The sequence below is a fragment of the Triturus cristatus genome, chromosome 7 (genome assembly GCF_964204655.1).
Source record: "Triturus cristatus chromosome 7, aTriCri1.1, whole genome shotgun sequence".
Classification (NCBI taxonomy): Eukaryota; Metazoa; Chordata; class Amphibia; order Caudata; family Salamandridae; genus Triturus; species Triturus cristatus.
The window spans coordinates 965789035-965813550 of record NC_140590.1 but is presented as its reverse complement, the minus strand read 5'-3'; positions in this window follow the sequence as shown (position 1 = coordinate 965813550).

The following is a 24516-nucleotide window of genomic DNA, read 5'->3' as shown; positions in this document are numbered from 1 at the left end:
AGCTGTCCAAGAATCCGTGGAAGCTAATAGAAGCCTATTAGATATTTTTGACATTTTGAAAGAGGCTAGAGTAATTAATCTTTTACAGACAATGACATCTGGGTCTCCATTGGACCCTTGTCCACCTTATGTGCTGCAAAATGTATGAAGCATGATTTCAAGTCAGCTGATTGTTCTAGTCACTAAAGTGCTGGTTTCTGAAATATATCCTACAGCTTAGAAAAAAGCTATCAATTGCCCATTACTGCAAAAAACATCTATGGGCCTGGGTGAGGTAAAAAAATATCAATCCAGATCCATGCTTCCCTAGCCTGCAAAAATTCGGGAGAAAGTGCTTAATAACGAACTCCGATATTTTTGGGAGGCAAACAGTGTTTTGGATGCCTTCCAAAAGGGCTTTAGATCCCAACACTGTACAGAATCAGCACTGTTGATAGCAACGGAAGAAATTTGCAATGAGGTAGATCAGGGAAGTAGGGCTTTACTAATTTTACTCGATCTCTCAGCCACTTTCGATATAGTGAATCATACCTTACTCATCAGTAGGCTGGAGAGTATCGGACTAAGGGGCACAGACTTTAACATCCTTAGGTAATTCCTGTTAGGGAGAGAATAAACAGTCTCTTTTGGTGACTTTTCTTCTGAACCGTTCTCGCTTCCATGTGGGGAGCCCCTAGGCTCATCCTTATTGCCCACCTTGTTTAACATCTATGTCACCCCTTTGATAAAACGTATTCGTTATTTTGGATTTGCATCTGTGTCCTATGCCTATGACACACAAATAGTGGTGGCTGCGTCATTAGAGGTTGGGGAAACCGCAAGGAAGTTAAAAAACTGTCTAGAAAATATGACTTCTGAATGCAGGAAAATTGTTTGAAAGTGAATTCAGATAAGACAGAGGTGATAATCTTTGATGCTGATATCTATTTTTGGAACAGGCCCTGGTGGCCTACACACCTCGGGACATTTCCTTGTCCTGTGCAGAAAGCAAAAATCCCTGGAGTTCAATTTAAGAAGCAATTTGGGCATACCAGCAAGGAGGCGATATAAAATTATCGCCGGTTTTGCGTCCGTTTTCGGACGAAAAGCAGCTATAATTTTATTGCCTTATCAGCAAGGTCACGCTATCGCATGAATCCTTGCATTAGCTCCCTTTCCTATAACGCCCATCTTTGCATCTCTAATGAGATGCAAAGTGGGCGTTCTGTCCCAAAATAACTGGAGAAATGTTGCTAACCGACATTTCTACAATTATCAATGGGCACGCTAACAAGCATGGCGATAAGAAAAGTAGCGCTAACCTTGGTTATCGCTACTTTCTTACGCATGCTTTTAGTTTGACTTAGCCATTATATCCAATGTAAGGTGGATATCATGGCTAAGTCTGCCCTGCCCTATCAACAAGCTATCGACAAACTTTGTGAGATTATCGCTGGATTTCCAGCGATAATCTCACATTTGGCAGTTAGCGCTTGGAATTTTATCGCTTTTGAGATAAGCGTTGCAGATAGCACGCTATCTCAGCGATAAAATTCCACGTTGGCCGGCGATAATTATCTTAGAGCTAAGTGCGCTTAGCGGTAATTATCGCCGGTGCTTGATGATATGCCCCAATTGTCATTTTCAGATCAGGTCAACCAGGTTGCCTCGTCCTGTTTTTTCCTTCTGAGGGTTTCTCCAGAAAGTATTTCCTTTATCCTTACTGAAATGCAGAAGATGGTGATGGAAGTGTTAATAATATCTCGCACAGATAATTGTAATGCGTTATACTTGAGTACCCAGAAAGATTTGCTTTTGAAGCTTCAATCTTTGCAGAATGCAGCAGTGTGTCTGCTTATGGGTATCACAAAATTTGCTTCCATCTCCAAAGAAATTAAGGCTCTGCATTGGATGCTGATACATACCAGCAATAAATTTATGGCCTTGTGCATAGTTCATAAAGCCATGCACTGTAGTGGCCCGGTCTACTTTAAGAAGAACTTTGAATGGTATGACCCTGGAAGAAATCTGAGGTCTGACGCGGCAAGGCTAGTTATATATTGACAAAAATCAGGAAAATTAGATGGGGTTGGAGAAGCTGGCTGACAAGCTTTGGAATTTTATGCCATTGAAACTTTGATTACAATGTAATCTATGTTCTTTCAGAAAGCAGCTTAAAACCTGGCTGTTTTTTAGTCACACTAAGTAAACAGCCTATCTCAATTTCTGAACCATTAGCGCTAAGAAGCTCTGGCACGCGCACTCGATAAGACGGTTATTTACTTACTTACTTTTGAAAGGTCAGATTTATTTTACCCTATCCTAAACAAATACAAAATAAATTACAATTATTTAGAATAAATAAACTTTCAATGTATTTTCATACACTATACAAAAATGATTTTAATATTATGATTTCTACAAATAAATAAACCAAAAAAGAAAATTAACATATAAAACTGTACATAAAATGATATTAAACATTTAAATCAATGACAATTGCCTTAAAATTCATTCAAAACACTTCCCACCCTAGTACCCTAAAATTTTAACAACCAAAAAAATCTAATTATATTAATAACAGAAACAAAAAACGATGCCTATTATTTAAATAATAATATCACTATGAAGTAAATATAAAAAATAGATAAAATAACCAATTACCAAATAGTGATCATAATTGTAATTGTAAAGCTATCTATAATTTTTTTAATGTACTCAATTATCAACTAAATAAACTATAACATGAAACCTTTCATAATCAATTAAAAATCATGTGGGAAAAAAGAAATTAACAGAATATTAAAAAAGGTAATATATATTGCCAAATCAGAGAAAAAACAAAACCAAACTAAAAACATATTTCAATATACTTAACATTAAGATAATCCCCACTTATAGCACAAAAATAATAAAAGTGAATTAAATAATAAAAAAAGAAAAATTATGTACATCTACATTTGAAAAACAATATGAAAAATACTTTAAAAATGATGGTCTTACCTTCTATTTTCTGCCGCACAACATTGTTGATATTGCAATATTTTCAACATGAAATTTGTGACTTACAATAATTTTTAAACCATGTTGTTTGGTGCATATCCACCTAGGGATTTAACTGATTTAACAACATTTGGAAAGATGATTAGTGTCTGTAACTCAGCAATCCAGTTAGGACTCAGAGAAAGGAGCTTAGATCTGCTAGTTAATAAGAAGAGTGATGGAACTCCTTTTGAGGGTTATGTTTACGATTGGAAGGAGGAGTGGCCACATAATCACATTTTTTATTACATTGTGTTCTGTTTGACAGGTATGACTTGAAAAGACTCAGCACCATCAATTTTATGCACACCCTATTGCATGAAGTGTGAAGGAGTATGTGGTAGGAATGTTGCAGAGTTTTGTTAGGTCATTCTTTTGGAAAAAAGAATTGAGTTGTGTAGTGTGTCTGTCAGTTTTTCCGAGGGAGGTTAAAATCTCTGAGAAAGATGTGCTTACAGTTTAAAAGTAGCTAATTTATGGTGAATTCTATAAACTTCTAGAACTACGGTATTCCTGCCAACAGATGTTATTAATTATATACAATCTAGCTTTAGAGGCTGTGGTGGTACCAGTGTAAACAGTAACAGATAGAAAGGGTTTAGCTAAGAGGATAATGATTTATTAGAAATTATCGGTACCCCCACCACCTGCTTCCTCATTTCTGGCATGGTGGATTATTTTGTAGATGGGTGACAGAAGGGGGCAAGGAAAAGTGTGGATGAGGGTATGAATGATGTTTCTGTGCATACAAGAAAGCTTGTTTGTAGATCCACAATTTACAGTGAATCCTCTGGTAGGATGTGTCTTGTATTGTGTTAAATTCTGGGGATCAATAGAAATTAAGTCATTTTTCCACATTGATCTCTAATTTGAATGTTGAGAGAGATAGGGCCTTTTTACGAGTTTGGCGGTGTGACCACCGAAGGGCAGCGAGAATACTACTTCACCTGTGGCCTTACGACTGCTGTGTTTTTTGTGATTTTTCCAATGGGTCAGCGGTATGGCGTAATGGCAGTATGGCGGTCTTGTGGCGGTGGGCAATGTATTTCCATATATATTGATGAATGTGTCTAAATTCCAACTGCATAATATATGTGGAATAATACTACCTACCCATTGCCAGAGTCCGACCCATATGTAGGCAGTCCCAGTAATGGATACATTGTACCAAAGCACTTACCTGTATTTTGCAGAAGATGGGGTCATAGTCCTCGGGGTGAAGAGGCTCCTGTGTAGGGGGGACCTGAGAAAGGGATCTGCGTCGATATCTGCATGGAACAAATAACTGGCAAGGGCTGAGTATGCATTCCAAATCCTTCATTTCCGCCAACCTTTAGACAGCAGTCCAGCCGCCGCGGTCGGCTCGTCAGGAAGTCAACTCATAATTCGGATGCCGGTATTGGTCCTCTGTACCACCCAATGGATGGCGCATTCCCCCGACCGGACTCCAGCAGTCTGCGGTGTGTTGGCGGTGCTGGAAGTTCAGCCACGATCTTCGCAAAGGCAATCTGCCCAACTTGTAATATGCCATACTGCTCCTTGAACCGCCACACTTAAAGCCCTTAGTCTTGAATATTTTGTTGTGAAGATTTAAAATAGAGGTTACCATTGGTGTGTATTTAGATAGTGGTTAAAAATTTTGAATGAGGGAGGGAGCGGAGATAAGGGGAAGACTGGCATATGAGTATGATCCTGTGTTCACTGTAGTGATAGAGATTTTAGATTAAATGCATTATAGGGTGATTTACTGACAGCTGAGAGAAGAGGGACATCAATATAAGAGCTTGTGATTTGTGCATGGAAAGGCATATATTGTGAAATTTGATAGAGTATCATAGTTTTTCATGCAGTACTGCACACTTGAAGTTCAAGGTATCCATGGTTGGAGACAGACAGAGAAGACCATCACAATGTTGCCAAAGTAAATGGGAGAAAGGTGAGGGAGGCAGTAGTAGTCTATGTAGCAAGGGAATGGCTGGTGTATTAACAAGAACAGTCTTTGGCGTTGCAAGAGTGGTTCCCTAGGTAGCCGGGGGTTCAGGGTCTGGGGGGAAGACATTAGGACTGTGATGGTTTTGGGGTATATCTGTGAGTGTTGGAGAGTTTGATTCATTTGTAATATGATTTGGAGATGTATAGTTCTGAGGATATTTATCATCGTAGTTAGTATTGGTGACTGACTGTTTATCAGTGAGATCTTTGGTGATATCGGTCACTGACTGGGTGTAAGTGTGGTCATCTATGATACTGGAAGTAGAAGTGGAGTTTTTAGGAGAGGTAATGTGAGAGCTGCTGGTGTTAGTTTTTTCAGACAGTTGACAATGGTGGTGAAATTATGGACATTTATTACTGTCGATTTCACCATAATCTTGCATTGTTAAAAATACTGATTTGAAGATCACAAGCCTGATTAACAAAAGCGTTAGATATTATTTTCTTTCGAAAGTAATTCTAGAGTTTCTTGCAACTCTATAAAAATTCCAAAACGTATCTGTCAATGTTTGTATGTCAGAAGTATAAAACAAAAGTGACGCCAGTTTTGATAAAGACACACCTTACACATGATATTTGTCAGCATCAGGATCTGGGTTTGGTAAAAGTGTTAAGCTTAATGTTGTTTAAAGACTTCTTGGAAAAGCCTGGCGTATATACAGACTTCTGTTTATTGTTCCCGGTGTACTGAGGAAGTGTTTGTGGTGCGTGCCCTTCTTTTTTGTGTTCTTTGCCATTATGGGTGGGGTGGAGGCGAGTTAATGGATTTGGAGATGCAAGATGAGAGTAATAGGCTAAGAAAATCAGATGAATGTGTATATGTTAAAACTTTGAAGGGGAGCTCCAACAATGTGGTGGACCAAACAATAGCACTACCTCATGGATGTCCCCTCTCATGACTCCAGCTGCTTCGGCTACCACCCCCAAATTAAGGTGTCTTTGAACCATTTATATTTTATTCCTTCACTGGAATTGATAGTGGAAAGGGGTTAAAGATGCAGGTGGGAACCCTGACTGCACTCGATAGAAGTTGAGCATTTGTTCCTTCCAGTGACAGTGATAAAACTCAACTACTTTTCTTTTTTTTTCTTTTTTTCTCCACGCGTTTTGCTGTTTATTCAAATTTGTCCTTTGGTCTCGAAGTTCCTTAAGAGAACATTTTGCAGAATATTTCTACACTGTTTTAAAAAACAAGTAGGCACATCATGTCTCCTCCTCGAAGATGCAACACATACGGTTGTCTCCTTAAACCTTGAAACTTATTGCATTTAGCATACATTTACACTGTTCCTGAGTGAATGGCGTTTTGGTGTTTTCTATTTTTGGCCTTTGCTCTAGTCTAAAATATAAAATGACAGTAACTTAAAACTTAACCTTTCAGTTTGTGCATTACCATTATTCAGCATTTCAAGCTGAAAAGGCCAGGTGACGCCAGCAGTAGTCAGGAGCAATTGTTTGACTTCTGTATTGTTTTGTTTGTTCTCTTGTGTGCCCAGTTAAGTGCATAATAACTGGTGGAGACAAAGTAAACACGCCGTGGGCGCACATAATGAATGTGTCTGCAGCTGAATACTGTTCTTTCAAGGCTTTCAGCAGCTCCAACCATAATTGTAGTTCCTGCCTTTTCATATGTGACCGAAGCCTTTCAAAACCCAAATCTTAAAACTTAAGCGAAGACAAGTGCCCTAATTTGAAAGAGCTTTGCATGGCTCAGCTAGAAGCCAAAATATCATTACTGTTTAAACCACATTAACAATTTTCAGAGGCACATTTCATCTTGATGGATTATTTCCTTTTCTATATACGTTTTGTGTGTCAAATGAAAATATACAGATTGGAAAATGAAGTTTCTGCGGCCAGTTAACCTAAGTATTTATCACTATGGGAAGAAATACTAGAGGGGCACTTTTTTGTGTACTTTCATATGCCTTTTTGAATTGTTTCCGAAAATTCCAGCTACCTAGTTGTAAAAGTGCAATGAGGCTGCAGTCCTTTCTAGTGTACTAATTATATATCTATATTCCTGAAATATTTCCATTGTATTCCCCATTTAGGGGCCAATTCAAAAAAGTATCTATAGTTCAAATCTCTTTATTAATGTATAACGAACATATACTCTCATCTACATCCAAAGGCCTGTGAGGTGGAAGAAAGAGAGGTGGAGGTAAGGGCGCAGAGGAGGGCTGAAGAGGAAACGTTTTAATTTAGGGTGTGGTGAGTGGACGAGGGAGTAGACAGTGTGGGGGTTCCCATCCGCCTGCTCATTGGATGTGCCATTGTACTCAGTTCTAGAATAAGCCAAGAGGGTCTGGGGTGCGTCCATTCTGTGAGTTTGTGGGGGTTTGCCCCTTTTAGTTGGAGCCCAACAGAGTTAAGGGGGCATGTGAGTTCTTTATATTCTTGTATGAAGAAGTGGATGCATGGTGCCCACATTTATCAAAGTGTGGCGCTGTCTGGTCCAGAGAGGCTGTGAGTTTTTCCATGGCTATGGTATCCCACAATTTAGTAAGCCAGTCCACGTGGGTGGAAGCGGTGTAGGTGCCCCATTTAGCTGTCCTCCCCTTCCTCCTGGTGCTGGGCGCCAGCATCACTGCCCACCCACTGTCGGAGTTGAATGGGTATGTTAGTGGGTTTGAGAGACCCAATAGCGTGTGACTGGGGAATCAGGGGATTTCTGTCTCCAATATCAGCAATGTCCCTGAGCACATCCTCAAAGTATCTCTTGAGTTTGGGACATTTCCATAGTAGATGTGTAAGTTTACTAATCCACCGCAGCACCGCCAGTAGGTGCCAGTGGTGTCAATTTTACATTTGATAAAGCGGAGTTGGATATATTACCAATAATGTGTGATATTTAACGTGGATTCTTTCCCCACTGTGCTAATGGAGAAGGTGCGGGCCCTATGGAGGATGTCAGTCCACTCTTTGAGTGTGAAGGTGCGCTTTGGCTCCCTCTTCCAGCAACTCTGGGCCAGGGACTTGCTGGCCTCAGTTGGGATGTTAGGAAGTTATGTATCGTAGCGAGAAGTAGTTTATCGTTCGATTTGGTGAACAGCCATTTTTCAAACTTTGAGGAAGTATAAGAGCAGATTGTGGGTTGAGTTATCCAGTGTCTGACCGCTGTCGTCAGATATTGTTTACTAGCAGTGAGGCCATAGTTGGACTGAAGGTGGGGAAGTCCATTAGTCCCATATGATCAAAGAGGTCGCCGATGTCATTGAATTTTGAGGTTTGCCATGTTAACATTTCTGAGATGTTGTATTTCAGTGGAAACCCAGGCTGGCATAGTCACCTGAGTGACGGGTGAGATGGAAACCGCAGACGGGCGATGTTTTTGGGAAGCGTGGGACCAGGCATGGTCCGTGCAAGTAAGAGCAGTGTGGAGGGAGGTGGAGTGGGTGGGGAGTTGACAGATGATGACGAGGGAAATGCAAATTAAAAAACGAAAACCACTTACCTTGCGCTCGCCGCATCGCCGAGTAGGTGATGCTGCAAGTGCAAGTTAAGTGATTTTTTAAATGTTATTTAGATTTCGTTGTTGTCGTCTGTTGACTGCCCCATACCCCTCCCCAAGGCTCTTACCTGCCTGTGCCACACCTGCAAGGAAACTTCCATATAAGGACTCCTGCTGTTGATTGGTTTATAAAACCCCAATGCTTTTCATTCAGTGTCCTATTACACTCCACAAGGTATCGAAGTTGGGCTGCCTTGTAATAATTCTAAGGTGGTGGATACCCAAGTCCTCTCCTCCATGGGAAGGTATGCTCACTTCCTGGCCATACGGGCCCGTTTCTGATCCAGAGAAAAAAAACACTCCAGCATGCATTGAAGTTTACCCAGTGTTTGGGTGGGTGTGCTCGGGGAGGAGGGGGGGTTTGCATATTATATAGGATCTTAGGCAATAGTGTCCATTTCACTGCCCCTATTCTGCTGATCCAGGAAAGGTCTCCAGCCCTCCAGGACTCTAGGTTCCTGCGTGCTGGGTCAACGAGGTCCGCATAATTATGTTACGCAGTCTCCCGCATTATGGGAAGTATCATCAACCCAAGGTAGGACACTTCATTGCTCACCCAGGAGAAGGGAAAGAGTCGCTTTAGTCTTTTCTGTCTGTGGTTTGGTCAAGTTCAAAGCTTGTGTTTTTTTGATGTTCTCTTTGAAGCCTGACACATTTATGAAGGTGTCAAGTGTGTTTATGAGGGCTGGGATTGAGGACTGGAGCTGTGCCAAGCAAATGAAGACATCATCGGCATATAGGGCTATTTTGTGTTCCTGGCCACCATAGGGAATGCCTCTAATATTTTAGTTTATTTGTATTCTCTCTTCAAATAGTTTCATGTACAGGGCAAAGAGGAAGGGGGATAATGGGCAACCCTGGAGGGTAACCCTTATTATGGAAATAAAGACTCAGAAGTGATACTGTTAACCCTCAATCTAGCCATGGATTTGTGCATGCATTCCACACCCAATTATTATTATTATTATTATTATTATTTAGTAGTTTATAGAGCGCTTAGCTACCTCCAACGGAGGTGTCCCGGCGCTGAAGACAATATCTCAAAAGGGTCAGAGGGATGTGGAAGGGAGTGGGTAGATTAGATAAGGGAAAAAAGCCAGGTCTTGAGTTTTTTACGGAATAGAGGCTCTGACGTCAGAAATCTTAGCTCTATAGGAAGCTGGTTCCACAGTTTGGATGTGGCCACTGCAAAGGCCCTTCCTCCCGTGCGTGCCAGGCGAAAACGGGGACAGATCATAAGGTGGAGATGGTTGGATCTGAGGTTTCGTGGTGCTTGTGAGAACTTCATTCTGCGACGCAGGTAGGAAGGGCCTCGATCATTAAGAGCTCTAAAAGCCAGGGTTAAGGCTTTAAATTGAATGTGCAGTCTCACTGGGAGCCAATGAAGTTTGATCAGATGGGGTGAAATGGAGTGGCGGTAGGGGATGTTGCAAATCAGCCTGGCCGCTGCGTTCTCGACTCTCTGTAGATGGTTTATGAGGTATGCCGGGGCACCTGCATACAGACTATTTGCGTAGTCCAGATGAGCGGTAATAATGGCATGGACTACTGTCTTACGAGAGTCTAGTGGAAGGTAGGGGATGATCTTTTTTATCATGCGGAGCTTTCCAAAGCAAGACGAGATGACTTTATTAATTTGAGTCTTACAGGAGAGGGTAGTGTCAAATTGGAAGCCTAGGTTACGGGCCGCTTGGACTGGTTCCGGGGGACGGTTGAGTTCAGTCGGCCACCAGAGAATGGAAGGTGTGGGGGATTTCTGATTAAAAAAAACAGGACCTCAGTCTTATCTGTATTAAGTTTTAAGTTATTAGCAGACATCCAGGAGGCGATATTCATCATGCAGTGGCGAAAGTTGTGGAATGATTTTTCGGAGTGGTCTTTGAAGGAGAACACTAGTTGGGTGTCGTCAGCGTAAAAGGTTACTTTGACGCCCCAGGATTCCACCACTTTTGCCAGTGGTTTTAGGTTCACATTAAATAAGAGCGGACTGAGGGCGGAACCCTGCGGAACGCCCCAAATCAATGGTTTCTTGGAGGAAAGAAAGGAGCCCAGCATCACCTGTTGGAATCTGTTTGTAAGGAAAGATTTAACCCAGGTGAGGGGAGTTCCGCTGACACCTACCTCTTACAGGCGAGCAAGTAGTTTGTCATGGGAGATGGTGTCAAATGCTGCGGATAGGTCGAGGAGGACCAGCATGGCCTCCTCTCCCCTATCCGCGCATTCTCGAATTGACTCGGATACCTCAAACAGAGCCGACTCGGTACTGTAGTCCGGTCTGAATCCTGATTGGGAATCATGGAACAAAGAGTTTGATTCTAGGTAGTTGGACAGTTGCTCTTGTACCGCTTTCTCGAGCACCTTAGCAGGCTTGGGTAGGAGTGAGATTGGTCGGTAATTGCTTAGGCAGGTAGGATCAATGCCAGCTTTTTTTTGGATTGGAATTAGCATTGCGTGTTTCCAAGCGGAGGGGACAACACCTGAGAGTAAAGAGGAGTTCCATATTTCGAGTAGGGGGTTATTAACCAAAGGGGCACTTTCGTTCATGATTAAGGCCGGGGCTGGGTCCAATGGAGAGCCTGATTTACATTTCAAGAATAAATTCAGGGCATGTTCCTTGGTAAGTGGTTGGAAAGCAGTAAATGCATGCCTGCAGATGATGGCAGGGTCTTCGGTAATGTCGGTACCGTTCTGAAGGATAGTTGCCGCAATGTTGGCTATTTTTTTTTCAAAGAAATCTGATAGGTTTTCACTCAGTGCTTGGGAAGTGGGTACTGGGGCAGACAGAGCACTGGGATTAGTAAAATCGTTAACAATGTTAAAGAGGGCTTTGGTCGAGTTTTTTGCATTAGCAATAGTTCCTGCGAAATAGGTGCTCATGGAGTTGCGTTTGAGTTTGCGAAACTCTTTAAGGACTTGTCGGTAAAGAGCCTTGGCTTCTAGGGACATAGAGAGAAAGGGCAGTTGTGACATTTGTACAGGGAAGGGCTAGGTAAAGGGAGGTTGCAAGGTGTAGGGGAAGTGCAAGATATCTTACCTAGGTCTAGAAGCTGTGACCTGGTCCACGTTAGTCTCTGAGCGGGTAGAGGACTGGCAACATGGCTGGCCCTAGGCCCGGAGCTGGCGCGGACGGGCGCAGACGGGCTTGCGTTAGGCGCGCCTTCGGCGCGCAAACGTCGCGTCCGCTGCACTCGCCTGCTGCGCATTCGGAACATGCACATAATTTATAGAGTGTGGGGGACAGCAAGGAGGGGCGTGGCCTCTGAAAAGGGGCGTGGCCCTAGGGTGCGCCGGTAATGGAGGCAAATGCTGTTTGTTGGTGTTCCCGCGGCAGCTCTAGGATCCGCTGCGCGGGTTTAGTCAGGAGCGTGAGTTACAGGTAGGGTGGGTTTTTAAAATCAACACACACAAATAGTGACTCTCAAATGTTAAAAGTGCTCGCTAGGCAGGTTCCCGGCTTCCGCCTCAGGAGATGCTATCTTCTAAATGACGCTTGCATTCAGCGACTTTATATAGTCAGGAGGGCGGTGGGCGTGGCCTCTGAAAAGGGGCGTGGCCCTAGGGTGCACCGGTAATGGCGGCAAATGCTGTTTGTTGGTGTTCCCGCGGCAGCGCTAGGATCCGCTGCGCGGGTTTAGTCAGGAGCGTGAGTTACAGGTAGGGTGGGTTTTTAAAATCAACACACACAAATAGTGACTCTCAAATGTTAAAAGTGCTCGCTAGGCAGGTTCCCGGCTTCCGCCTCAGGAGATGCTATCTTCTAAATGACGCTTGCATTCAGCGACTTTATATAGTCAGGAGGGCGGTGGGCGTGGCCTCTGAAAAGGGGCATGGCCCCAGGGTGCGCCGGTAATGGCGGCAAATGCTGTTTGTTGGTGTTCCCGCGGCAGCGCTAGGATCCGCTGCGCGGGTTTAGTCAGGAGCGTGAGTTACAGGTAAGGGGGGTTTTTAAAATCAACACACACAAATAGTGATTCTCAAATGTTAAAAGTGCTCGCTAGTCAGGCTCCCGGCTTCCGCCTGAGGAGATGCTATCTTCTAAATGACGCTTGCATTCAGCGACTTTATATAGTCAGGAGGGCGGTGGGCGTGGCCTCTGAAAAGGGGCATGGCCCTAGGGTGCGCCGGTAATGGCGGCAAATGCTGTTTGTTGGTGTTCCCGCGGCAGCGCTAGGATCCGCTGCGCGGGTTTAGTCAAGAGCGTGAGTTACAGGTAGGGTGGGTTTTTAAAATCAACACACACAAATAGTGACTCTCAAATGTTAAAAGTGCTCGCTAGGCAGGTTCCCGGCTTCCGCCTCAGGAGATGCTATCTTCTAAATGACGCTTGCATTCAGCGACTTTATATAGTCAGGAGGGCGGTGGGCGTGGCCTCTGAAAAGGGGCATGGCCCCAGGGTGCGCCGGTAATGGCGGCAAATGCTGTTTGTTGGTGTTCCCGCGGCAGCGCTAGGATCCGCTGCGCGGGTTTAGTCAGGAGCGTGAGTTACAGGTAAGGGGGGTTTTTAAAATCAACACACACAAATAGTGATTCTCAAATGTTAAAAGTGCTCGCTAGTCAGGCTCCCGGCTTCCGCCTGAGGAGATGCTATCTTCTAAATGACGCTTGCATTCAGTGACTTTATATAGTCAGGAGGGCGGTGGGCGTGGCCTCTGAAAAGGGGCATGGCCCTAGGGTGCGCCGGTAATGGCGGCAAATGCTGTTTGTTGGTGTTCCCGCGGCAGCGCTAGGATCCGCTGCGCGGGTTTAGTCAGGAGCGTGAGTTACAGGTAAGGTGGGTTTTTAAAATCAACACACACAAATAGTGACTCTCAAATGTTAAAAGTGCTCGCTAGTCAGGCTCCCGGCTTCCGCCTCAGGAGATGCTATCTACCCAATGATGGAACATGGCCCCAGCCTCGCTTGATCTGTGCCTGCCTGAGGAACGGCCAGTGTACGAAGTCGAAAGCCCTTTCAGCACCAAAGATAATAGCAGCAATGTTGCACCCTATCGGTCAGCCTTGTCTATAAGATGGGGCAAGAGTTTAGTATTATTGCTGAATCCCCTGTCAGGGATGAAGTCAGCTTGGTCCAGGACGACCAATCCCTCCATCAGTGGATTGAAACAGGCCGCCAGGATGCTCATAAAGAGCTTAGCATCCACATTGAAGAACAATATGGTGTGGTAAGAGGAACAAAGGGTAGGGCCATTCCCAGGTTTGGGAATGACAGTGATCACTGCCTCCCTCATGGTGGTAGGAAGAGTGCCAGTCTCACTGAAAGAGTTATACAAACATATGAGGATAGGAGTAAGTTGAGGACCCAAGGTTTTATAGAAACCTGCGGTTAAACAATCCACCCTAGGAGCTTTACCCATCTGAATCCTGGAAATGACCACTAAAACCTCTGCCTCTTGGATGTCTGCCTCTAGAGTTGTGGGTGTGGAGGTAAGAAGATTCTGAGTACCTCCAGGTCTGTTTCCTCCACTGAGTATAAGGTCTTAAAAAATTGTGCAAATTCCTGGGCAATTGTGTTGACATTCCACGCACTATAGCCTACTGTCTCTTGGAAATCAGATATTCTAACCCTTTGGTTTTTGGGCATGCAGTTTTTTGGCAAGGAGGTGACCGGCTTTATTGTCACCTTTGTAATATCGATACAGCTAATGCCTTCCAGCCAGTGTTTGCCAGAGTCTGTAAAAGCACCAGATGTGCCTTGTCTCTAAGATGACCTCTACTGACCCCTGAGTGTTATTGAGGATAAGCTTAAAGTCGCCGGTCCCCCCCACCCCCATGTCTGTGTTGGGAGAAGTTGTCACCAAGCCCAGAGCAAGAACTGCTCCTGGTGGTCATGGGCATTGGGGGCATATAGCATGGCCAGGGTGAAGCAGTATGTTCCCAGGGATGTCCACATGTGCCTGGGGGATTTGGCCATGGAATGTGTTGGCCAACAAAATCGCTACCCCTGCTTTCTTGCAGGGACCTGAGGAGAAGTACTGTCTGTCAAACCCCTGAGACTACAACCTTTTCCAGTCTTTTGTTTTTTTAAAGGTGGGTGTCCTTTACAAGGGCTATACCACAATCAGATTCTCAGAAATAAGACACAAGGCCAGCTGCTTCACCAGTATATTAAGGCCCCAACATTGAGGCTCAAGGGAGTGGGATGGGGATATGTGATGCAGGGTGAATGTGCAGGGACCCTATGGATTTTCAGCTGTGAAATGGGGTGTAGTTGTTCCCAGGTGATGCAGGTGGGGCCCCAAAAAAGAGGCAGAAAGAGCAGAGAGAAAGGCAACTGGAGGAAAAAAAACACTCCTTCCATGGGAGTCCTTGAGGAGTTCAAAAACTGGAACATGCAGTCAGCCAGGGTGAGGTGAATTACTGATCAGGGGCATGGCTCTATCTTGTGATTACATGTGCCAACAATGGCCAGCCTCCAGACTGCTACAAGAGCAGCCACTTGGTCAAGCTTGATTACCCTGCGGGTGCCCCGGGAGATGGCATGTGAGTATGGGTGGTCAGTGGTTAGACTGACTACTGATCCTAGTTCTTGGCACAGATCTGAAGTTTTTGAAGGGGTGCAGTGTGTTCTCTATGACTCTCATCTTGAGATGACCTAAGGGTATCCCTCCTGGTAACACGTCAGTGCCAGTTGCCAGGCGGCTTGAGGTGCATGGTGCCATGCAATAGGGCTTTATGCTTAGAGTCGCCCATGGGGATACCAAAGGGGATGATGGACGGAGCGTTTGAGCAAATCAAACACTCACCCCCAGTTAACTGATCTGGGTTTAATCCATCATCATTCGCCCATGGGGCATGCAGGCCCAGGATAGAGTTGGCGTCCTCCAATGTGCACATGCTGTGAGTCTCTTTGTTGCAGACAAAGATCAAGCATGAAGGATGGCCCCATTCGTATTTGACCCCTTTGTTGCATAAGAAGGTGCTTGCTGCTTTGAGGTTGTAGCGGCGTTGCAATGTGGTGGGGGACAGATCCTTAAAAAGCTATACTTTGACACCCTCGAAGGAGATTGAGCTCTTATACCTGCACCACTTTCATAATAGTTTCTTTCAGGTGATAGCTGTGTACATACGTAAAAATGTCCTGAGGCTTGCTGCGGGCGTTGAAGGGTTGGCAATCCCTGTATGTGTGAACTAGGACAATCTCTTTGTCAGCCAGGTTGGTGACTATGTGGTGGAAAAGGCAAAATATGTAGGCTTCTATGTCCCCCAAGTCCGACTGCAGAGGAATGCCTTTGATCCTTATATTGCAGTGGCCCAACCTATTTTCCAAGTCCTCCAAGTGTATTTGCAGTTCTTCATTCTGCTCCTGGAGATCCAACAGCTTGCACCTGTATGTCTCCAGCACCTCCTCTCTGGAATACCTGCTGGCCTCAAATGACACCACCCACTGGCCCAGCTCCATCACATCTTTTTTGACTTCTTTAAGATATGTGGTGACCTGATCCCAAAGGGTGGCTATGTTGTCTTGAAGTCTGTTAAAGAATACTTCAGCGTAGATCCAAACTTTTTTTTGGTCTCCTTACAGATCACAACAGCAAGTGCAGTCCTTTTCCCTAGGTCGGGAGATGTTCTGAAGAGGGTACTGGGGGGGGGGCAGATTTATGCTAAGTGCCATCCTGTGGGTGGGAATAACTTCTTGCCACTTTCTTGCCAATGGGGTAAAGGTTCCCAGGGTTGACCTTGCACACTTTTGCTGCACTTCCTATACTCAGCATGTCTAGCAGTCAATAGAAGTATCATGTACTGCAAACTATACCACAGTGCCCCTATCTAACTAAAAACCAACATGACAGACTTTTTCTTCCCACTGTTCAGAGCTCCCTGTGTCAATCAAGAGATGACACTATGATAATGGGCAAAACTTCCCTTGTGGTCACTCCACACCCGTTCTGGGTAGCTCCCACTCCCACTGGAAATGGAGACAGACTGGCCATGAAGGCTAAAAGGAGGCAGACCTAGGTATGAGCTACATATGCCTGTGAAAGGGTAGGCATCCTTTGAAGCTCAGGAAACGGGCTGAGCACAACTCCCAGCTCATCCTCCTCAGGAAAGAAAGGTATATCCACAGATCCAAGCTCTTATTCTAGTGTCTGGGAGCAATTAACACCTCCCACAAGGAAGCCATCAACTGTCAGGTAACAATGTACACTGGCAGGTACATTTGGCTTAAGCAAGAAAATGGCAATTTTCTAAGAGTGCTATTTTCAAAATAGTAATGTCAATTCCGACTTAACTGTTATGTTTGATTTAAGATTACTATTAAAATGAGGCCAGGAATAATTTTTCCAGCTACTCCAAAACTGATGGTAAGCATTATAGGGTGTTATAATGTAACCCAATGCTTTCCTGAGGGAGAGACAACCTCACCATAGTGAAGAAGGACTTTGGAGGTTTTTCACTGCTAGGAAATGTAAATCAAAAAATGTCCATGTCCTACTTTTTTAAATGTCACACATCTTGTCCAATGGGCAGTTAGGAACTACTTCAGGGGTGACTAATAAGTATGAAAAGGAATGTAAAGGCCTGGGAAAAAGGTTGTTTCACAAAAGGCAGTTTTAAAACTGCAAACTCAGGCTACACGGCCAGGCCTAGAGACATGCTTTGTATTTTCACTTTTGTGGTGGCACAGTATGTGCTGCAGACCACTAGTGACATTTAACCTACAGGCATTTGGTACACCTTGTACCATATAACAGGAACTCATAGGTAAGTTAAATAGCCCAATTAGGAATGTAGCCAAACTCAACATGCTTAATGGGTCAGAGCAAAGGTGTATAGATTAAAAAGACTAGCTGCATCTGTTGCAAAATATCGGTGTGACCAGTCAAAAAGAGGCATTTTCTTACAATAATGCGCCGGGTTTAAATGCTGGTTGGGTGGGAAATAGGATATGCTAATGCAAATGTACCTTCACTGTTACATGTAATGCCATCTCATTGCCAAGAATACTCATTTGGGGCTGCAAAGGTTTCTAAGGAGTACTCCTGGGAACATGAACATTCCATTTACACTAATGGGAATGCCTTTCCACATATGCCGTGTACATAGCGTACATTTTGGTATGAGCACAATTCCAGTTTTATACATGTTAAAAATAATCTCTCCACAAAGAAAAGATTATTTCCAGGGAGAAGCCTTTTCTTGACAACCCTATTATGATGGGTGTCTTCTCTCTTACGATTCCCTCCCTGGAAAAACATTTACTTCTTACCAGAAGTAAATTCTCAAATGCTTCCATAGTGGAAATAAACAAAGAAAAATATGTGCATACAAATTCACAAGTTTAAGGGTGTGCATGCACTTTCTTGGCTTGTCTATTCACTAATGATGGGGTAGGTCCACTTCCAAACAATAATACAATACATTGGCGTGTGAGTAACATATGCAAATGAATTAATGGATCATGCAATTTGTCTTAACATTCTAAAAGTTTCCAATATGTCACATGCCTACTTGCCACCAGCGCAAACACCTTTACAGGAGTCTGCATATTCGAGCATCTATTCAGAACAATACAATTGCATTTTCCTGTTGAACAGTGGCTGTGCAGCACCTATATCAAAATAAAGGCACACTCAGAAATGATAAGGAAGGAATACTTAGTTCCCGCTGGTCGCTAAATGAGCGGGCTGAATGAGGATTTGGTGGCCATGGTACTCCGTCAAAGTTGCCATCGAGTACCTTGTTCACCATATTCTAAATTGGGTTCTAAGTATCTTATTCTGTGCTCATATATGCACACAATAGTCAGTCCTTGACTCAATGCTCACTTTTAAGCCTCCCAAACAAATGACTGGCTCCACTAAAGGTAGTTAGTATGGGCTACATCCTCAAGTTTGACCCACCATAATTTGGATTTTTTGACCAATCTCCCATTATTTATTTTACACTGGCTACCAATTGATGCTTGGGTTATTTTCTGAATAGCCTTCATGATCTCCAAGACCATCTGCTTGCAATCTCTAAAAATACCTGCCAGATAAATGGTTAAACGTGGGAGGCAGTTAGGCTGCTTGCAACAAAGAGAACTCGCTAATGGTGGCTCCTCCGCTAAGTCAGAGGTGCGTCGCCCCACTGCTTTGCAGCAGTGAAATACAGGAAAAATGAAATGAATGTAATTCGATGTTATCATCATTTTAGTTTTTCCTGCTGCAGCAGCTTTGCGGACAGACGGACTGCTCTGGAAACAGAGGTGCTCAGGGAGGAGTGGTGGCACACTGTAAGTGCACATGGTGGTTTGGCCACCCATCTGGGGCCGGCCAAACAGTCATGCTCACTTTGTATGTTCTCCACCCAGGCTGTATTACCATGGTGCTCAAACTAATCACAATGCTGCATTGCAGCGTAGTGATTGGCTTAGGGTAGCCTGGGTGCTTCCTGTTCCAGCCGGAGAGGAGGGACGACGAGGAGGGACACCAAAGAGAGACACAACGAGGAGGTATGTTTTTATCTTCTTATTTTACAACTGTGCCGCACCATTCTCGATCCGTGCTGGCCGCCACTGGAACTTGCACTTGTAGATTACCACATTCAAGTAGCAAATTGATTCTGACTGGCAGCCCCTCACCTGCTCCATTCCAGAGCATATTATGGAGGGCTAAAAATCTTCAAGAAACCTCTCACTCCTGGGAGTTAAAAATGCTTAATAACCTTGGAATACGCAAACAGCCCCGCCTGAGGAGCATGGGCATTACTTAAGTTGTTCCATTGTCCCGCAGCATGGGAAGAAAAAGAGAAAGAGCCAGCACAAGTCACCTTTGCAGCCGGTCGCTGCTCCCAGCACACACCACTTTGCACAGGAGCCCTGCCTGAGGGACGTGGGCATTACTTAAGCCCTTCCGTGGTCCCAGAGCGTGGGATGAAGAGACAGAGCCAGCACAAGTCACCTTTGGAAGCAGTCGCTGCTCCCAGCACGCAGCACTTTGCACAGGAACCCTGCCCGAGGGGCTTGGGCATTACTTAAGCCCTTCTGAGGTCCCACAGCGTGGGAAGAAGAGACAGAGCCAGCACAAGTCACCTTTGGAGGTGGTCGCTGCTCCCAGCATGCAGCACTTTGCACAGGAGCCCTGCCTAAGAGGCGTGGGCATTACTTAAGCCCTTCCATTGTCCAGCAGCGCGGGAAGGAGAAGAGACTGAGCCAGCACAAGTCACCTCTGGAGCCAGTCGCTGCTCCCAGCACACAGGACTTTGCACAGGAGCCCCGCCTGAGGAGCATGGGCATTACTTAAGTTGTTCCATGGTCCCGCAGCAGGGGAAGAAAAAGAGAAAGAGCCAGCACAAGTCACCTTTGGAGCCAGTCGCTGCTCCCAGCACGCAGCACTTTGCACAGGAGCCCTGCCTGAGTGCTCAAACTACAGGAAGTCAGAGATCAAGAGGTCATTTTTATCTGGGGTGGTGATTTTAATACCGGGTTATGTCCCTTATTGTGGGAATTTGCTAAATGAGATTATATTCTCAAATTATTTGGGCTTTGCTAACAGCTTGTGCTCACCCCCAGTCGATTTTGAGCACACTTTTATTGGGAAAGGTTTGAAATTAGCAATCAACTTTATTATTTTACCTAGCCAATATGCATCTTAAGTTATAAAACCCACAAGAACTCAATAAGTGACCATTGTCCACTGAGTTTAAGTTTAGCACCCCCAACCAACAGGCGGAACCAACATATTAGTCAGGTACCTTGTGTCCAGAATTTATCTTTGTGGAAGACTAACGGGCACTCTTTGTGCTGGTCAAGTTGTGAACCTATAGAATTCACCAAACAAATCGTGACCAAGTGCTATAAATCTATTTTAACCTGTTTGGAGGAAACCAGTTCCCACGTTATTACGTTAGAAGCTTTTGCTCAACTTACATTGGAATTACAAAATACACTTAGGGTGGAGCGTAAAGGATCACAAACACACAGACAGGGAGAGAGATTTGTGCAAAGTAGCAATTGAATTTCAGCAGACAACCTTTCAACTCGGAGATAAAACGTCTCTCTAGCTGAGGTCAACGTTACATCCCTTTGAAACAATAATGTTTTCAGCCTGCTCAACTTATCAAAGTGCACGTTCAAAATAGCTATTGAAGGCCATAATGTAACTTCTCTGACAGTGTGTGCTGCCAGAAATAGTATATTGTTGCAGCAGGTCCCGACCCTAGTAACCATCACATCATATGTTAATCTCTGCTTCATCCCACTACAACCCTGGTCGTTCAGACTCAAATAACTCCCATTTGAAAGTCATTTGAAAACCGGCCAAATCAAGGCAGCTAGGGACTTTTCAAATAGCACGTCAAATTGGCCATGGACACATTACAAACTCCAGGCACTGTTATCTGTTTACAAAGTAATGAATGGTCCAATGTAGTTTCGCATTAGTTTCCGCTGAGAAATACTTTTGTTTCTTCATTCTTAAACATATAATCAAAAGGCAGGAGCTATGTCTTTTGAATAAATCTCTCCTCTAATGCCTCATATTTACCCACCTGGGAATGTTTCCAACAAAATGTGAAATGAAACATAGAAATTTGTAACAAAATTAATCCATTTATTAACCACACAGCAAATGGATTTTCAGCTACTGTGAACAACAAATTCTCTAAATGGTCAATGCTTAACATTTTGTAAGTTGCATCTTTTTTCGTCATTCATTTTTTAGAGTGTTTTAAATTATATGGCAAAAATAAATCAGTCACTTTCAGGTATTTCTAGGGCACGCAATTCAATCTTAGAATTTGCATCATCCAACTCAATTGCATAATCGATCTAAGCTGACTTTGTCCCTGTTGCAACAAGGACATGTCACTTTGTATGATATCAAATGCAGGTGACACAATATTATTCAAAAAATAAATTTGAGTTGACAATGTTGTTGAGCTATTGTCTACAACTGCCAAAGCCTTTTCCAAATTAGCCCTGTTCTCATATAAGTTCAGCTGCTTCCTGTTGGGAAACTTTGCAGAGTTTGTTGTACATAGCATATAGGAAGTGTATAGAATGATTGGCCAGAAGCGGAAAAAGGGTCTTTTTCCGCTTCTGGCCAATCATTCAGAAACAATAGAAGACAGTGTACCATAATTGCGCTAATTTATGCTTGCTGATGGCCCTATGTCCATTCACTGCATTCAATTATTTTCTCTGTCATAAACAATGTCTACTGAGCACGTTTGATGAGTGTGTTTGATGAGTGTGTATGAGTGATTGTTGTATGTAAGTGGTGGTGTCGCACAAATCAGTATATTTAAATGTGGATATTAATGTTGTATTGTTTTTTCCTCTTTTTGGATATGTTATAAGTGTTATATTGAAATCATGTTTTGCAAATTGGAAAAAGACAAATGTATTGTATGAAAATATTTTGGATTAAACCCAACGGAAAAAGTGGTTGCTAGTGAAACTGTTTTATTCAGTTCATGGTCCAATCCCTATTAGAATTAAGTGCAGCACTGGCACCGTTCTTGTGTTTTGGTACTGTCTTTTATAGCAAAATCATTTGTCTAGGTATTAGGCAAGCTCGAAATAAAGCTGCATTGGCCTGCACTTGCCAATTACATGTTCCCTAAACTGATTATAAATCACAGTTTTTCTTCCAAAATTCATAACTTTGTATTGACAGTTCTGAAATAAAGGAATACAAATATATATTAATTTGCTGTGGGTTAGCATATTGTTCTGGGAATGGGTAAGTATATAATAGTAAGACACAGGATCTATGGGGTTGCTGCTAAAAAATATGCAAAGTTTTGTATGTATGTTTTTAAACTATCATTTGGTGGTGTCATGCAGTGTTCCCATTCCCAATACAATGCTGCACATGGAGTACTAGCTCTATGTAAATATTGGTGTGCATAATGATAACAAAACATTTCACAATAATTTGCAGAGATTGGGTACATATCATCAGCATCAAATACTGTACAATACTCTAGTTCAGAAAGCATTCATTTCACTGTCATCACATCCCAATCATCAGATACAGTTCCAGGAGTAATAACATCATCCATGCTCATTTTGACTACATATGGAATTTGTAGAGTTTCTGTCGGACCTAAAATATCAAATGAGACCTTATCCCAAACAATGTCATCTGGGACAGAAAAAGCATTAACGTTCACAAGTACATGTCTCTTCGCACATCTCAGCCACTAGTTCAACAGAAGAGCATTCTGGGAGATATTGTCTTTTTAGGAACAAAAAGAAAATGATGACAAAATAAATCCAAGTGAAGAGGAAAAGCAACGAAATACTAACCATCAACAGGACCATGAAAGAATCAGGTAAGTCTGTTTAACTAAAAACTAAATGCATAAATCCCATGCAATGAAGTGTGTGACATATCCGAGGAAAAGTCATCAATGTCGCCAAATAGCCAGAGGTAGTCGGTGAATTAACAGGAACCTCATGGGACAAAGTAGCCCCGTTTGTACCTCCAAAGTGGTTGGTAATAAACAAGGTAATCACAAGGTGTAGCAGTCAAAGACTGTGAAGTCACATTTGGTGTGGTTACAGTGTTAGTAGTTTTAACCAGAAGAAGTAGAATTTCAGTATCAGATATCCCCAGGCAGGGACTAACAATTCCGTAGTATTTAATGCATTTAGGGATTTCTGTATGATAGTGAGAGGAGACAGGTTATGACTCAGGAGCCCTCATGGTCTACTGTGAAGGACTGGCCACATGATGTGGTTTGATGAGGTCAATGGACACACATCTTTTGTTTTTACAACCAGCAAGGGGTGGCAAATATACTGTTCAGGTACCTTGAACTGCTGAAACCAACACAGCACGGGTGCTCTGTATGATGGTTCAAACTCCTTATTGACAATCTTTTCTTGAGCTAGACACCCAACCTTTGGAATCTAGCCAGGAGGTGCTGGTTGCACCTTCAGTTCAGTGGCAAAAAATTTGGTGAATGACTAGGAGTGTTCATCTCAGAATTCTCAAAGTTTAGTGTAAGACAGCAAAATGTTCCTTGATGTTAAAAGGTATATGCCGCCACTGTGCCAGGATCATCAAGGTTCAAACAAACATCTTGACGCTGAACATGGTTTAGTAGGGAGTCTGGCCACCCAAGAATTTTCTAGGCAGATTAGTTAAACTCTGGAGACAGACGATGGATACAACTGCAACCTGAACCTAATACCGTAGCTGTTAAAGACTGCTTTAAGTGGGGGCATGGCCAAGGCAGCCAAGATGGCGGTTGCAACTAGAGGCTTTTGCCATCTTCGTTATCCTGTTTGAGCAGATGCTCAATAGGGACTGCAGTCCTCCTCCGTATCCCGGACAACCATGAGGCTCCCATAGGGGCTGGAGTTGCCTCAACTGTAGCTTTGGTGGTATGAGAGCTGTGTGTCCTGCACATGGGTGTGGTCATGGACAAGGTAATAATCTGCTTGCTCAGGCTGAGCTTGGAGATGTGTGGTGGAGACAGGGCCTGCCTGCTGCCTAGTCGCAGCTGTGCTGGGTGTTCTGGGGGTGTTTTGTTCCACCCGGGCCCCAGAAGGTGTGTGCTTTATCCTGCCACAGGGTAGCACATAGCCGTGACTGGGTCTCCCTGAGTCTCGACTGGGACTGCCTCTGGCAGTATTTAGAGCCCTCGTTTTAGGGCTTTGAAGACTAGAGCTCTCCCTGGGGAAGCATGGCCTGCTGCAACATGGAGGATGCAAGACGCGCCTTTATTTCTTTTTCCACCATGCTCGGATACTGCTGGACTAGGAGGCCTCTACATCTTGAAGCTGTGGCCTTCCCATGCGCAGGGCCTTGAAGGTTTGGAGCCGGCCATGTGGAAGCGTCACTCACTCTTGCAAGAGGGCACAAGGTGCTCCTCCGTTTTACCCCTGTGAGGCTGTTTAGCTGCTGTTGGTCTAGAGAGACCTCCCACATTTCAAATTGTGGCCTACTTGCTAGAATGATGGGCCACCAGCAGGAGGGCTAATCCTGCTACCTTCCTCTTTTTTGGGGTCGCTGTGTCCATAACTGTCTGAGAACTGGGGCAGTCAAGGTGTGC